Genomic DNA, 15,404 nt, shown 5'->3' on the forward strand with positions numbered 1-15,404 from the left:
CATGGTGATTTGAATGAGAATGGTCCCCATACACTGATATGTTTGAATGCTTGGTCTCAAGTTGTTAGAACTGTTTGGGAAGGATGAAAAGGTGTGGTGTTGTTGGAAGAGATGTTGCCTTGTTAGAGGAGATATGGGAGTGGGCTTTAAGATTTCAAAAGCCCATGCCATTCCCAGTTAGCACGCTCTCTCTCTCTCTCTCTCTCTCTCTCTCTCTCTCTCTCTCTCTCTCTCTCTCTCTTGGATTAGTTGTAAGCTCTCAGTTACATCTCCCTGCCATGCTCCCACCACGATGCTCACAGACTCACCCTCTAAAAACTGTAAATGAGCTCCCAAATTAAATGCTTACTTTTTATAAGTTGCCTTGGTCATGGTATCTTTCCACAGTAATAGAAAAGTAACTGAGACACTTCTCAAAATGTCCCAACATCAGATCACCTATGAAAAGTGAAATTTCAACTCTTCCAGCCTTAATGGAGAGGGCTAACAGTCTGAGTTTTAGTATATGCTATGGATTAGGTATGCTAATGATAGGCTGAGGGTTTAAAGCCACGTCCACAGCCTGGCCACCATTTAGTATTGCAGCAATTCATTGTCACCTACGAAGTTTCATGCTTGAGGACCACTCAGTAGTTATGAAAAAAGCCATGCAGAATGTCTCATATTTTAAGTAAGTTAATGATTTAAGATCAGTTGCCACACACTGATGAATAGCCTCCTCCAGAGACTATAGACTTTTTAGCAAAAGGCCAGTTAGACATGGGATACCTCCCTTCAAGTTGTTGGTCACAGGGATGCAAGAGGTTCTCAGAACAATACGGGTCATTGCCATCACTTTGGGAGGGTGGAACCCTATTGCTAATAACACTGCTCACTTTAATCACAGGATTTAGGGGAATCAGGCTGGTACTGGCTTTAAGACCTCCTGCTGAGGGCTGGCTCTCATAGTGTCAGAAGATATTATGTAACTGCCAGAGAAGAAACCAATCAATAATCCTCCCAGGTGTAATCATGAGAATTACAATTATGATCAGCCCAGCAAGGTATCTCTAACAGTGCAATAGTGGACCTAATATCTTGTAGGTAACCATCAGCCTTCTGATAGGATTTAAGGCCCACTCAGTAGGATGGAATTCATGCCTGGCAGTGTAAACACACCTGAGAACCAGCAACTAGAGAGGTCATGCATAGATCCTAGAGACCCCACGACTACCATTTTGCTAGCTTAATATAGTTTCCAACTGACTTCTAACTTCTTATCCTTATACCCATAGATAGCTGTCCTTCCTTATCAAAGAAACTTCACTCTGCGGCAGATGGAGACAGACAGCTACACACAGCTAAAACTGGTCAGAATGCCCAGAGCCAGTGCCACAAAGTGCCCAGCCCAAATAGGACATCTATAACATAACTGCTACACCTGAGGCTCAGGGAACACTGGGCAAGAAGAGGCAGAAAGGCTGTGAGTCAGAGAACAGGGGGCACTTAGTGAGATCGTGTCTTCTGGATGTGGCATAATATAAAATCAAGGATATTTGTTTCTAGAAACTATGTTTGCGTTTTACACTTACTGTAGGTTGATTCTCTTGAGTTTCAGCCTCTGCTGCAGCACATGCCCCGTGTCTGTTCCTGGGTCCTTCTCTCCTTCCTTGTCTGTTACAGTGTCTTTGCACCAACATCAAGATGCTGTGAACATTACATAAGCCTTGATGTCAAGGGTACACACCCATATTTTCTTCTTCAAACGGTTCTTGGATGTCCTTGGGCATTTACAGTGTCATCAATTTTAGAACTTGAGGGTCAAATTCCAGGTCCCAAATCTCCAAGAAACACTTAGAACTCTTCACTGGGATAGAATTAGACTTGTAAATCAGTTTGGGGAAAAAGTGTATATTTTTATGCAAATGAAGACTTCTGTTCATGGACATAACATACCCCAGTCTGCTTCTTTTGGCATTTAATTTCTCTCAGAGATGTTTTATGGTTTTCGATAAGTCTTATACATTATTTTTATTTTTATTTTTACAGTGCCAGAGATTGGACCCAGAGCTTCAAGCATGATCAATATGTATTCTACTAGTGAGGAATACCCACTAGACCCATTTGGAAAGTCATAATTAGCTGGTGAGTTTGATGATATGTAAGTGATAGTCTTTTAAAATTCCCTTTCCTTCCAGGCATGGTGACACTCACCTGTAACTCCAGCAAAAGGGACACAGATTCAAGGCTAAACTGGATAGTGTAGCCAGACCTGATCTCAGAAAACAAAACATTTTCTGGATTATGGAATAGTAATTGGGTTTTATACGTTGCTATTGGGGACAAAAGTTCTTGCACTTTCAAAGTCACTGTTGAAGCTGAATCCTTAGCATGTGGAGGAGAACAATTCCGGAGCCTCTGCCCTTTAGGAGTAGAATGATTGGGGGAGGGGTCTGCTCTGGCTTATTAGTGGGCTCAGTGCCCACCTCAGAGGCACAGATGATAGGAGCTTAACCTTTCTGCACCCCTGCAGGTGAGGAAACGGTCAGAGGCGCCGTCCATAAAGCAGGACATTGACCTTCGCCCGGTGCCTTGCTGCTTGCTGGGCTTCTGAGTCTCGCCAAAAAGCACGGAAAAAGAATCCTGCTATTCACAACATTTCCCAGGTATTGTTATAGCAGCAGGGATAGACCCACATAGGCAGCCTTGCTAGCACTTTTAGAACTTCTGGTGACACACTGCATTACTTTAACTTGCCGCTATGTACAGTCACATTACCCATGTGTGACAGTTTTATTTCTTCTCCCAATCTCTATATTTTGTGTTCAAGATAGGCTGTATTTAATCTTCAAAATACCTTTCAGCTCAGGGATGTTATGTCTTATTCCCAATTTGTTCAAATATTTCTTCAAAATTATAAATATCCATCTAACCAGAGAAAATAATTATATGATGTCTCTCATTTATTTCTGTTAAGGTGGAGAGATACATGTACCATTTTTTTTTTATGCACGCCACCAATTTGTGCTCCTAGACCTGCACAGCTCAGTCTTGAGCTTACACACTTCTGGACTGGATTGCTGATATCATTTGGTTTGGGACTGTCATAGCTTTGTTCAGAAGTTGACTCAATGTCTTCCTCTTGTGTGGTGAGCTAGCAGGACAGCCTTAGAGGCAGGTTCCAGTGGGCTGACAAACTGGGTTGGGAGCTCCCTGAGAGCTTGCATAGGCACCGTTGGCATCGTAAGATGTGGGGAGCAGAGTTCGCTGGTGATGGCGTCGATCAGGAAAGTTCTCCACGTGCTTAACTTCTGTGGCAGTGCGCGGTCACTAAGACAGTTTTCTTTTTTCTATTTTTCTAGGAATTGCTTATGTGTTTTTTTTTAAATCAGATGTTCAAATTTGTTAGCACAAAGCTGTCTGTATTTGTATCATTTTGATGCTCACAGAATCTGTGTGTTGCCCCACCCCACTCCATTTCCGTCCCCAAATTTGGTTTTACACCTCTGCTTAAAGCTCCCCTTGCCAATGTTTAACAATATGATTTGTCTTTTCAGAAAAGCAGATTTTATATATGGTGAAAATCTCAGAAAAGCAGACTTTGAATATGTTGAAAATCTCTTTCTCTATTTACTCACATTTCATTAGTTTCTGCTTTTGATTTGTTCACTTTCTATAAGTTGTTTACAAAAATCTTCTGCCGCTTTCTTAGGCTAAATGATAGTCCTCCCCTCCCCCAATATATGCCTTTGGATTATAGTGGCTTTGGGAATGGATTAGCAAAACAAAAACAATGGCTGTGCCAGCATGAGGACCTGAGTTCAAATCCCCTGCTCCCACATAAAAACTTGGGTACAACCAAGCATGTCTGCAACCCTACTATGAGCAGATTTCTGGAGTTTGTTGGTAGCCAGTCTAACTCAGGGTCAGTAAGGTAGAGAGTGACAGGTAGGACTCTGGAGGCCCTCCTCTAGCCTCTGCATGTGTACATTTCCCCGTCCCCACCACACATATACAGCACAGACACACAAATATACATACATACATATATATATATATATATATATATATATATACACACACACATATATATATATAATATAAACATATATATAAGACGCACCTATAACACACACACACACATCTACAACATAGATACATACATATATGCCACAAGACACACAATATGCCGCATAGATACACACACATATACTACATAGACACACACATCTTATGGCAAACAGACACACACACACTACATAGATACACACACACACAGGCACACATAACACATATAAACACATAAACCACACAGACACACATACATACACACACACATAGGCACAACACACATATATACCACAAACACAAAAACACATATATACCACACAGACACATATACACACAGAGACACACATACAAAAAATTTTAAACAGAAACTGGAATGAATTATGAATGTTTTTCTAAGAGTTATTAGCTGCCTCCCCACAACCCTTGAATGTATAGTCTCTTATTATTACTTAATTCTAAATATTTTTCTTTTTCCATTTTTGACATTGTCTTTTACTCACAGTGATTTGGGAAACAAATTGCTTAACTCTCAAGCATTGTTGGGGTGGATTCTTCTAGCTATGTTTTTATTTTTGACTTGTTGCTGAAGTGTGTTGTGCCTAGAGAACAGATTCTGCAAGATTTCAGTCCATGGAAGCTTGTTGAGACTTGTCTTATGGCCAAACATATGGTCAATCTTTCTAAATATTTCATGTGGAATTAAAAGAATTGTGTATTCTGTCGAGGTTGGTGCAATGTTCTCCGTGCATTAATTGGAGTTTGCAGATACTGTTTTCCAAACATTACAAGTTCTCACTATTTTCTTAGTCTTCCTGGTTTTGTTTGTTTATCAGTTATTGAAATGGGTTTTATTAAATGTTCAACTGTCTTTATGACGGTATCTATTTCTATTGTACTGGCCAGCTTTTTTCTTTATTCATTTTTGAAGCTATGTGTAGCTGCAGGCGACTTTAATTTTTAATCTTTATAAAGGTTGTATTTTGTAACTAGTATTGTCTTTTCATAAGTTTCTTTGTGTGTTTTTACTATATCAACATGAACTTTCTTCTAGTTTAATTTTTGTATAGCATATTTTTATTCCCTTTTTATCTTACTCTGTGTGTGTGTGTGTGTGTGTGTGTGTGTGTGTGTGTGTGTGTGTGTGTGCATACACATATACAGGGCACCCATGCATATGTATGTGAGTGCATGTGGAGGCCCTAAGTTGATGTCAGAAGTCTTGGCTCTCTCTCTTACCTTGTTCACTGAGGCAGGGTCTCTCAGTAGAGCTCAGAGGTTACACACAGCTGATTTCACTAGGTGGCTTGCTCTGGGATGCCCTGGCTGCCCCCTCTGAGGCCCCTTACATGAGTTCTGGAATTTCAAATCTGGTCCCCACTCCTCCATAGCAAGTGTTTGTTAATCATGGGGCTGTCTCCTCAACCTGGCCCACTTCTGTTTTTATCCTTTCCCCTTTCTTCAATTTTCTTTAGCCTTAACTTTCAGTGGTTTATTCAAAATAACTTGCTACATCTTTCTAATACTTCATGTTTATAATTGAAGACTGAATCCCTTTACTCTCATGAAATAGACTGGTGTATTTTTTTTTCCTGTTACATTTTCAATATATTACTAGCTAGGCAATGTATCTGGACACCACATGATTTGTTCTCTGTCCTAGAATTCCTAATCTTGGGTAATTTTATAGAAAAACTCATGGGCAAATCTACGGGGGAGGGACGCTGAGAGTGTATGCTACAGTTTTGTAGCAAAACAAAACAAAACAAAAAACTGGGAAGTAACTGAGAGAGCCAAATTGGTTGTTTGTCTTAATGCTTATCAGAGTGTGGGCATCACACCACGATCTCGGGACTGGACGTCTTCACACTGAGACAGGCAGCAGGAACAGCAGCTATGACAAATAACAGAGTAATCTAATTCTCATGCCCCTAGTAGGCGAAAGCTTTCAGCGAGCCCCATGCTATTGACAGAAAAGGAGCAATTTTATCTCTGCCTGTTGCAATGGTGATGTCTGAACATGGTAATGACCTTCATGGACAGAATAACCACATGAAACGGTCAAATGCTCTTTTTCCACAATCAAACCACTAATGGATGCCTGCTAACCCTGGCAGCTCTGTGCCTTTTCCTTGACACTCTTCTGTGCCGAGTCTTCTGAAGATAGACTCTTTTGCATCTCTTGGGACCAGATGTCTATATTTGATTCCCAATGTTTGTTCCTAAGTCTTCTCACCTCACCCAGGTCTCCATCACTGGGGAATAAGCAAGTCAAATAAGATAGGTGCAAGACATGGCACACAGCCAACTGTTATAGGAAAGGAGAGAGGGTACCACAACATTCATGGGTATTTTAAAATACAATGTCGCATACAAATGTAACCTTTGTTGCACTTTTAACATTGTTACATTGAAATAGGACCTTCCAAATTCATTTATTTCACCCCTACAGCAATTCTAGATAAGCTTTGTGAGGGTGAGAAATTTGTCTGTATCCCTGGAGCGTGGAAGTATACCCGGCCCACAGAGGGCTATCAAGAAATATTGAATGAATCCTCCTTTTACAAACTGGAATATAGATACTGTGCGTTAAGGAATTTACTTAGAGGTACCCAATGAGTAAAGGACAGAGGTAGGACTCCAGTCTACATGCTGGCCATTAAGCATACTGTCCCCGAGGCTGGTATAGCACTGCATCATTTGTGTCTATTAGAAACGTATAAATGGGATAGAGCCCCGCTGTTTTTCTATAATAATGTGTGTCCTAGAACAAAGGTAATACACGTTTGACTGAGTGTTTATTCAGCAGAAGGGAGAGGATCCAGGTGAGAAAGCCATTTAAGAAAGGATGCATTTCTCTCGGCCCACAGTTCCGGGAGGCTACAGTCAGGTCAGCAGGGCAGTGAGTGGGACGGAAAGTGGGCAGTAGGTGAAGGGTAATGAGACTCAACGATTTCCTTTTCAAAAGCAGAACAGCTTGATCGAGGTTCAACGCACTCATGTAAACCGAAAAAAGCGAGTCCTATTTTTAGTCATATTTTTATTGGAAATTCATGCAACACATTCTGATTATGGTTTCCCCTCCCCCACCTCCTCCCAGATCCTCCCTCCCCCTCCCCCCTCCCCCCATCCACCTCCAGGACTTCTTTCTCTCTATTTAGAAAATAAACAGACAAGTAACAATAAACAAAGGAGAGTAAAAGCAAAAACAAAGCCAAACAAAAAAGCACAAGGAACACACACCACACACACACACACACACACACACACACACACACACACACATCCCTAAACCCGTAAAAGCCCAGACTTGGAAACCATAATATACAAGCAAAAGAACAATATAAGATAAAAAGTGCCCAAACAAAGCAATATGATACAAAAACAAAAGTCTACAAAAACATCCCTGAGTTTGTTCTGTGCTGGCTATATACTTCTGGGTGTGGTACCTGCCCCTGAGTGTGGTGTATATACCCAGCGAGACTCCACTGGAGAAAATTAGTCTTTCCTTTGCAAACAGTTGTCACTTGGCGATAACTTCTTGGCTAGGGAGTAGGAGCTCATGTCTTCTTCCCTCTTACAGAGCTAGGCCCCTGTGTGGCGCTCAGAGCTGGAATCTGGTGTGACTTGAACCTGTACAGGCCCTGTGCACGCTGCTGTAGGCTCTGGGAGCTCACCAGCTCGGTTGTGTACAGAAGACGAGGTTTCCTTGCTGCCGTCCATCCTCTCTGGTTCTTAGCATCTTTCTGAGCCTCTTCTGCATAGATCCCCGAGCCCTGAGAGGAGGGGTTTGATGAAGACATCCCTTGTAGGTCTGAGTACTAAAGTCTCTCACTCACTGCACATCATCCGATTGTGGGTCTCTGTATGAGTTCCCATCTACTTCAAGAGGAAGATCCTCTGATGGTGACTGAGCAAGACACTGATCTGAGTCCCAGCCTGCTGTGGCCCCTGACAGTCCCAGGTAGACAGTCTGTTTTAGTTATGTTTATTTACTTAATTTTTTTTTTTGAGGCAGGGTTTTACTATGTAGTCCTGTATGGCCTGTGACTTAAGCCAGGTTGGTCTCAAATACACAGAGACCCTTCTGTCTTACCTGCTGACTACCCTGATCAAACGCATGCACCACCAAACATGACCTATTTATTTTTAATTTTTACTTTATTGTTTTGTGTGTATATATATATATATATATATATATATATATATATATATATATATATATTGCCTGCATATATGTGTCTGTGCACCACATGCATGCCTGGTATCCCTGGAGACCAGAAGAGGGTGTTTCACTCTTGCAACTGGAGTTACAGTTGACTGTGAGCCTCCATGTGGGTGTTGGGAATCAAACGTAGGTCCTCTAGAAGAGCAGCTAACACTAAGCCACCTCTCCAGCCCCTATTTATTTCTTTTTTTTTAACCATTAAAATTTATTAAATTCCATATGTAAAACCAGAGTCTTATATGGCTGCTTCTACCTTTAATACTAACAAACAATAGAAAGTCCTCTGTGCTATTATGAGCCTGGAAAACAGTGTTATCACAGATAACAGAAAGATGTCTCCTGTCCTCAGTGAAGTAACTTAGAAACTGTCACTCAAAGCAAGTCTTCTGATTCAAACAAAGACGATGAAGATACAAAATAGAAACACTCTATTTACTCACACAATGCTACATCCACTCTAGGAGTGACTTGCTTGACAGGTTTAGAAACCTGGAAGCAGTCCTGAGGCGAAAAGTTCAGGGAAACTTAGTCTCCTGAAACTATGGCATCCTGTATAACAAATGCTCCAAACTTGTCCTTGCGAGTGGATCTGTGTGCTTTCTTTCAGTATTGTCTTGTTATAGGTGCCTCCAAGCAACGACTTGCCAAATACCTAAGCAAAATTGAACTTTGCTTCCTGGCCTTCACCAATGTCCTAGGTAGTCTTTGAGCCGACCATGGACTTTAAATTCAGTAAGAATGTTGCCTATTCAGTGATATTTAGAATTGCCTCTAGTATTGTAAGAGAGATAGTGAAAGAAATCAGGCTTTACTACCTACTACAAAGAGTTAGAAATCTCAGGGCAAGCTTAGCAAAGTAAGTTTACAATTCTTATTATAGTTATGTATGGCAGACTACATTACTTATTAGTAGAAAGTCCCCCCACACTATCACTTAGAATAAAAGCCAAGTCGCTCCCTTATACAGAAATTTACAATGGTTTAGGAAGTAGATCTGGCTGTGGTTTTAGAGTATTGCATTATTCATGAGAAGCTTAGCTAGAGTGGAACTCCCTAATTAGAACCATGACTTGGGCGTGAAAGCCCTTGCCCCGGGTGTGTGTGTGTGTGTGTGTGTGTGTGTGTGTGTACCTCACACCTGGCTTCTAAGAATATAGCTGACCTTAGATAGAGCTGACTTTGTCTCAGTTGTTTTATTGCCCAGTTCCTGCCAGTCTTTGTGTTTGCATTCCTCTGTTTTGTGTAAGAGTCATTAAGCATCCGGTAACCTCATTGTACCTTGCTGATGTGTCACCTAACTTCCCTATTTTCTTCTGTATAAAAAGTTTGATGCTCGATTTGACAAATTACATTCAGATACAGCACACTCCCTTGTGGCCGTATTTGTTTGTCATTTCTCGCCAACTCTTTGCCCACTTGTCCGGAACCCTGAGTTCTCCCACAGATTGGGGGGGAGGGGGAAGCGACTGAGACTGGTCCATGTTTGGGAAACTGAGCTCTTGGAAAGTTGTTGCCTCCTGCACTTCCTTTCATCAGGGCGGGGTGTGGCGCAAAGGACTACATTTCCCAGCCTCCCTTGGGCAAGGGCGGCCATGTGGTTCAGTTCTAACCAATGAAGTGAGAGCAAAGAAACTAGCTTCACCCTCTTTGAGACCCTTGGGCCAGACTCCAAAAAAATGAGCGTTTCTGGGATCTCGTCCCCATCCCCGTCGCCACACAAGCCCAAGACTGAGTTTGTCTAGGAAGAGAAATGCACGCGTGTCTCAAAAACACTCACAGGTTCTGGTTTGTCTGTTTTAGATTTTTTGAGACAAGTCTCACTATGTAGCCCAGGCTCGCCTTGAACTCACCAAGTAGTCTGAGCTGGCCTTATACTTGTGATCCAACTGCTTTTGACTGTAGAGGGCCAGAGACCCTATTTTTGAGCCATTTCTGTTGATCAGAACCCAACCTGCATTATCTCAGTGTTGTCCAGATTTAACTTGATGGCCCGCACACAGGAAACAAAGGTAAGTCCTCTCACACACAAAATGTTCTTGGGATGGCTGTCCTAAGTCAGTGTCTCTTCAAGGCCTATGTACTCCCCAACGTCTGCTTGATGGAACACCACAATTGCCATGGGGTCCACTTTTCTGCAGTCTTGGATAGACTTTGCTGCCACCCCAAAACCTAGATGAATGTCCGCCATGGAATAAACCACGACTCCCTGGTACTGAAAATGTGTTTTCAGTAATTTGACCCAGACCGGATTTCAACACATGGTTTCCATACAAGAAGGACTGCTCTGCTCCCGGCTTTATCCACACTTTATACTTGGCCTAGGGTGCAAGGTAATCCAGAGCTGTAACGTGCAACCCGAACTTGTGGGTCTTAGTAAACTTCCCAAAACACGTCCCCAGTGACACGAACTTATCTCCGGAGATGTTATCGGCCAGCTTCAGCATCATCTCACTCACATAGTACACTCAGTCGTTGTGCAGCCGGAAACAGTAAGTGTCATCAGGTCTGTCTACCAGGGGTTGTAGATTCTCTCCATTGTATTTTGCAATCTTCTCAAACATTACCCGGGTCTCTTCTTCAGTCAAAGGCCTCATTCCCCCCCCCCCCCCCCCCCCCCCCCGCTAGCTTGACTCCCGGGATCCTGGCACCTGGAGAACCGGAAGCGGAAGTCCTATTTATTTCTTTTTAGGACAAGATCCCACTATATAGCCCAAGCTGGTCTCTATCTTGATCTCTTCCTCCTTCAGCCTCCTGAGTGCTGAGACTCTGAGCATATGCTAGCTACCAAGGCTTTTAAATGCATATTCATTGTTTTAAATGCATATTCACATGGTTATACAGTCAGAGTAAAGTCAAGTTCCGCCTTCCCCTCAGAATGAAGCCCTGCACTGATTAGCCACAGAGCCCAACAACAGGTATCCCTTTGTGTGGGGCTGTTTTGGTTCAGCACACTTGTTAAGGCTTATTCTTGGTACAGTGTCTATCAGATTATTCCTTTTATTACAAGAGAATATTCATTTCATGGATACACCACACTTTGTCTTCCCATCCCCCAGTTTAAGGACATTTGGAGGGCTAAACTCTTTGACCACTGCAAGTAACACTGCTGGGTCAGGGATATGTGTGTATATATATATATATATATATATATATATATATATATATATATATCCTGACTCCCCTATGATTATTTATTTTATTTTATTTATTTGTTTATTTTTTTGAGAAGCTGCTTTCCAAAGCAGCTATGCCCCTTTAACATTTACCAATAAAGAAGGATTCCAATAGCTTCACCTTCTCTTATTATGATCTGTCTTTTTTATTGTAACTCTCTGAGCAGGTACAACACGGCTTCTCGCTGTGGTTTGATGACACTTCTCTGATGGGTAATGACTGTGGTCATCTCCCCCCCCCCCCCGCCCTTCTTTTTGTCCCTCTGAAGGTAAGTGGTATGCATGCCCTGGTATGGTCAGAGCTTGATGGTGCTGGATGTAAGTCAGGCTGGGTTGGTGATTCCTGCGGGAGCCAAGTCTTCAAGCAGGAAAGAGACAGCCTCACACTGAAGGCATGACTTTGATTAGGAGAAAGAGAGCCTTCAGAGATGGTTAAGAGCATCTTAAGGTTAATAAAATAAAATAAAATAAAATAAATAAAATAAAATAAAATAAAATAAAATAAAATATTTGAGCAGGAGAAAGAGACTTCAGGCCATTAGAGTGAAGACAGGGAGGCTGGTGGAAGGCAGACCGGACGCTGGGTGGTGATGGGAGGAAGAAGTATTCCTACCTCAACGCTTCTGCGTCCTCCAGGAAGCAGGAAGTGAGAAGCAAGTTCACATGGGAAAGGGGAGCTTCTCTAGTCAGTTTTCATCACTGTGACAAAATACACGATAAAGACAACCTAAAGGAGCAAAGGCTTGATATAGCCCACGGGTTTAGTCCATGGTGAGTGGGCTCCATTGCTTCTGGGCCTGCACGAGGCAGAAGGTCACAGCCGGAAGTACATGGTAGAACACAGGGGCTTACCTCACGGCAGCCAGGAGGCAAAGAGAGTAAGATGAGACACCAGAGACAAGACGAACCTGCTTCGGCACACCATATGACCCACTAGCTCTCACTTGCGTAACCTACCCAGCCATGAACTAATCCATAAGTGGATTAGTCACTAGCAAAATTAGCTCTCAGATGATCCATCCTCCTCTCGACAGTGCCACTAGCTGCGATCCAAGCTCTTTACACGGAAACCTTGGGTTCCGCGGGGTGGGGGTGTGGGGGTGGGAAAGCACTTCATATTCAAACCACAGTAGACACCATAGCAGAAAAGTGTTGAAATCTGGGCACGAGGACCGGAAGCTATGAGCTAGCTACCTGTCTAGAGGAGGAACTAGGAGCGAAAGGCAGCTCGGGACAGCCCAGTTAGGCTTCTGAATACTAAATGCAAAGACAGCCTGCCATAAAGTCTCTCAGAAATATACCACTGGGCACAGGAGCAGGAAAGCTCCGTGGTTTTGACTCAGTAGGGTAGCATCAGACAAAACAAAATTGCAAAGAAGATGGGTGTGTCACATGCGCAGCTGTCCCCCGTAGAGCGGCGTACTTGCATCATGGACATCGCTGTCACTCAAAGCCTGTTGTCTACATTGGGGTTCACCTCTGCGTTACATTCTATGGGACTTGACACATGTACTATAAAATATGTCCACAGTTATGAATCCCACAACATACTTTCACTACCCTGTTTTCTCCTCCCTTCTTCGAACCCTTGGCAACCGCTAATCCTTTTACTGTCCCTGCTACTGTGTCTTTCCCAGAGTGTCAACGAGTTAGAACCTGACAGCATGTAGCCTTTACACACTGGCTCCCTTCATTGGTGGTCCTTTCACGTCTTTGCATAGCCTCCTGGGGTCTCTGAAAGGGAAATTTCAGAGCTGGTGCTGTTCTCTGTGATGACAAGGTCTAAGCTCACACTGAGGCAGAGTGAAGGGAAAGGTTGGGGGCGGGCAGATAGAAGGACACAGAAGCCAGAATGCTGGCTGAGTCATTCTCACGGTCTCCACCTGATTTGACCAACCCACTGTCAATCATCCTGGGCAACTATAATTCTCTCCCCCACAGGCGATGAGACCTGGAATCCACTCAAAAAGAATTACAGTTTCCTTTATCCGAGTCTGGAGAAGGGAAGCCCAGGCTTCGCTCAGTGATACTGAAGCGCTATATGGTCTGTAGGTAAACTCACACTGAGATGTCAGGAGAGAGGCCGGCCTTGTCCTGAGTGACAAGCTGGGAGTCAGAAACACTGGCCTACGCTAAGGATGCCTGTGTGTTTTCTGGGTCCCCCTCCATACTAAGTTACCTTGTCATGTAACCAAGCACCTACCAGAAGCAACGTAAGGGAGGCTAGGCTAATTTTAGATCCTGTTGAGGACATGGTCATCATGGCCGTGTGGACAGCCATGTTGGTAGAAGCAGGAGTTTGTGTGTGGCTTGCCATCTGGAGGCTACAGGCAGAAGGGAGAGCTTTGGCAGGAAGCAAGGCCAGGTTGCAGCCTTCCCAGGCCCACTTCCGGTGGCCTAACTCTGTCAGCCATGCCTCTCCCACCAAAACCCCAACCTTCCTAGTCAGTTTCACTAGCTGGGAATCATATGCCTATGGGGACATTTCATGTCCAGCCAAGTCTCCCTCTGAGACTGAGTTCCATGGTTTTCTTGTGGTGGGTGTTATAACACAGGTAACCTCATCTTTGGGTTAAAAAAAATTTAAATGTCTACATTCTGGTTTTTTTTTCCACAATGGGGGACTAAGGGAAAGGCCTGTTCTCTTCTGAGCAATAGGGTCAAAAGACAGCAGGGTGGTCAAGGGACTATGTTGTGGAGTCCCTAGTAGCTGGAGGCAGAGGTTAGCTCCTGTGGCTGCTTCATCGGGGTTAGGGAGAGAGGCTGGGAGTGGTGGAGGGTATCTTAAGAATATATGGGAATGAAATTGGAGTCTGGGAGACAGGCACAGGCTTCTTGCCATTAAAGGAAGTTAGGACAGGTCTTTGAGTTAACCAGGGATGTGATAGCCTTGTTAAGATGGATGCCAGGGAGCCGGGCGTGGTGGCGCACACCTTTGATCCCAGCACTTGGGAGGCAGAGACAGGCAGATTTCTGAGTTCGAGGCCTGTCTGATCTACAGAGTGAGTTCCAGGACAGCCAGGGCTATACAGAAATCTCATCTCAAAACAAAACAAAGCAAAGTAAAACAAACTAAAAAACAAAACAAAAACTTAAAGCTTTATTTTCTGCATATGGGTGTTTTGCTTGCATGGATGTATGCACATTACTTGTGTGTTTGGATGCCGGGGAGCACGCGGATGCCCTCTCTAGGAAACTTGTTCGTGGTCTTGTCCCCCAAAGGCTGCTTTTGAAGTTCAATTGCAGATTCCTAGTAGACAGTGGGCACCAGGGAAGCTCCTCACCCTCCTAGATGGTTTACCTTGGATAGGGATGTGTGCCCTGCTCTGGACGTTCTGTGATTGTCCCTGACAGGCTGCATGGACTCTTGGTGTGTGAATAGCTAGACATGTGAAGACACAGATGAGGCTAAGGCCTGGATGAGTGGGGGTCCTGGGTCTTTAAGACTCTGGTGAGTATGCACCTGAGTGTGGGTGCTCTGGGGAGTGCACTTAGGTCTGTGAGGCCCCGGGGTGTGAGAACTCGAGGATGTGTGAGGGACCTGAGCGAAGGAACAACAGGGGTCCTTTCCTAGGTGACTTTTGGTTCAGTCAAGGTGACAATCAGGATTAACCACGGCAGATGAAGAGCTGGGTTATGGGGGTACCTGGGTGTGGGGGACCCAAGCATGAAGGCATCTGAGCATATGAATAAAACCTAGAGTGCATTAGAACCTGGGTCTGTGAGGACCTGGATATGTAAGCACTTCACTATGGGAAGACCTGAGTGTAAGGGCACGAGGTGGGCACCATAGTGCGTGAGCACCTGTGGCGGGGGAGGAGCATCATGGGAGCACCAGGCCATGTAATAGCAGGATGTGTTGGGCCTCAGCTTTGAGGGGCTCCAGCCTGTGAGGACTTGGGCACATTAAAAGCTGAGCATGTCAAGACCTTGGTATTTGTAAGGACTTGGGCACT

General features: G+C 43.8%; 1 pseudogene; it reads right to left on the reverse strand.

Annotated features, from left to right (window-relative positions):
• Gm12486 (predicted gene 12486) lies at nucleotides 10,134–10,946 on the reverse strand (annotated as a pseudogene).

This window comes from Mus musculus, chromosome 3 (assembly GCF_000001635.26).
Source record: "Mus musculus strain C57BL/6J chromosome 3, GRCm38.p6 C57BL/6J".
In the NCBI taxonomy this organism is placed as follows: Eukaryota; Metazoa; Chordata; class Mammalia; order Rodentia; family Muridae; genus Mus; species Mus musculus.